At 33.9% G+C, this 2,498-nt stretch overlaps 1 protein-coding gene across 1 annotated transcript in view; it reads right to left on the bottom strand.

Moving 5' to 3' along the window:
- lrrc53 (leucine rich repeat containing 53) overlaps positions 1-2,498 on the bottom strand; it is an 8,842-nt gene that overhangs the window by 5,693 nt on the left and 651 nt on the right. The window lies entirely within an intron of this gene.

Raw genomic sequence — 2,498 nt, 5'->3', positions numbered from 1 at the left:
CTTTCACACTGGCAGCGTTTGTCGCGCAGCTGAACCGTGGCTTGTGCAAATACAGGCGAGTATCGTTCATTCGGTCACGCTTTTCAGGTGTTCTCCGACAACTGTCTGTCATGTGCTTTGATATGGGCAGCATGCTGTGATGCGGCCGTGTTCCCCTCTGTCACGTGCGTATAACATGCTGTACATATAATTTACATGATACAAAGTAATCTTAAAGTTAATAAATGCCTGTAGTTTTAATAATTTAAACAGGCCTTTGAAGTTTGGGCAATAACTCCTGGCAGTGATGTGTTTTCGTAGTTGATTCTGTGCCAACTCTAATATTTTTTCTTTCTTTTTTTTAATGTTTTAGATTTAAGTAGCAAATGAGAATCGCTAAATTTATTGAATATATTTTGAGACAAAGGTCTTCCTAATGATTATCAGTTTGGTTTAAGATAATTAAAGCAACAGTTTTTCAATAACTAGAAGAATATGTTAAAGTATGGTATTTGGGGTAAAAGCGCCCCTGCTGTTGGGGCGAAAGGCACAATAATTAACATGATAATTAATAGAAGGATGACTTTTCCAATTGTTGACATGACACATGGTTAGATTCAGATGACAAATATCATATAGCCTATTATGTTGGGTAGAGATAATCACCATGTTTATAATGAAACCATCATATTTAAAAACATGATATTAATCATATCATATAATAAAATATAATTTGTTGTTACTACTGTAAATCTATATTAACTTATGGGATCTCCTTCAATGCTTTCAGAATCTTTACTTTTTGTTTTGTTTCTGTATTTTAAAATATATTTTTATATTATCATTTTAATGACAGTATAGTTATTGAACATTATTTGTCAAAATAAGCAGAAAATAGCCTAGTACAAACGTTGCTAAAGTGATTGTTTTGAACAAGTATTAACTTAGACATTAGAATAAAAAAATATTTTAGCTAAAGTATTTATCAATACTGTGTGCCTTTTACCCCGTGATTGTGAAACACGAAACACCTCACGTGATTTTACAGTGAAATGTGCCATTTTTCATGTTAATCAGGTCAATTTTGATCAGGAAAAATGCACTGTGGCTTTCAGCAGGAGCAGAGCAGAAGCGGCAGTACATAGCAAGGGGTGAGAACCAGAAGGGCGTAAGTGACATTTTGGGTGAAATGGAGATATATATAGCCTATATCAAATGGAAGCTCTTGATGAGCTCTTTCTACTGCCAAAAGGACATAAGTGAATAATCATTTTGGAGTTATTCATTAGAAACCAAAAGACTTGACACTGAAAATACCAAGCCATTTGGAGCCAAAAGGGCATAACAGCACTTTAGCCACTTTGGCATTGAGAAATGTATGGAGGGTAACGCCGGTTTCACACCACACGCGTAAGCTGTATTTTTTCAGCGCCCATGTTAACAGATTAGAGCATTCACACCGCACGCAGAGGCAGCGCGTAGCAGGAGCAGAGCAGAAGCGGCAGTGCCGAGTCTATTTTTGCTGCGCCGCTTACGCTGAATTAAAGCCACAGTGCATTTTTCTTGATCAAAATTGACCCGATTAACATGAAAAATGACACATTTCATTGTAAAATCATGTGAGGTGTTTCGTGTTTCACAATCATGGGGTAAAAGGCACACAGTATTGATAAATACTTTAGCTAAAATATTTTTTTTATACTAATGTCTAAGTTAATACTTGTTAAAAAAAAATCACTTTAGCAAAGTTTGTACTAGGCTATTTTCTGCTTATTTTGATAAATAATGTTAAATAAATATACTGTCATTAAAATGTTAATATAAAAATATATTTTAAAATACAGAAACAAAATAAAAAGTAAAGATTCTGAAAGCACTGAAGGAGTTCCCATAATAAGTTAGTAATGTAGTAAATATTTACAGTAGTAACAACAAATAATATTTTATTATATGATATGATTAATATCATGTTTTTAAATATGATGGTTTCATTATAAACATGGTGATTATCTCTAAGGTGGACACCCAACATAATAGGCTATATGATATTTACCATCTGAATCTAACCACGTGCCATGTCAACAATTGGAAAAGTCAGCCATCTATTAGCCTAATTATCATGTTAATTATTGTGCCTTTCGCCCCAACAGCAGGGTATTTTACCCCAAATACCATACTTTTACATATTCTTCTAGTTATTGAAAAACTGTTGCTTTAATTATCTTTAATTAATTAACTAAACTATCAATTATACTACTAAATAACTAACAATTAACTAATTATCAAACTGATAATCATTAAGAAGACCTTTGTCTCAAAATATATTCAATAATTTTAGCGATTCTCATTTGCTACTTAAATCTACAACATCTTAAAAAATGCACGTGACAGAGGGGAACACGGCCGCATCACAGCATGCTGCCCATACCAAAGCACATGACAGCCAGTTGTCGGAGAACACATGAAAAGCGTGACCGAATGAACGATACTAGTCTGTATTTGCAGTACACAAGCCGCGG

This window comes from Sinocyclocheilus anshuiensis, unplaced genomic scaffold (genome assembly GCF_001515605.1).
Source record: "Sinocyclocheilus anshuiensis isolate Anshui unplaced genomic scaffold, SAMN03320099.WGS_v1.1 scaffold718, whole genome shotgun sequence".
Classification (NCBI taxonomy): Eukaryota; Metazoa; Chordata; class Actinopteri; order Cypriniformes; family Cyprinidae; genus Sinocyclocheilus; species Sinocyclocheilus anshuiensis.
This window is presented reverse-complemented; position numbering and strand designations above follow the sequence as displayed.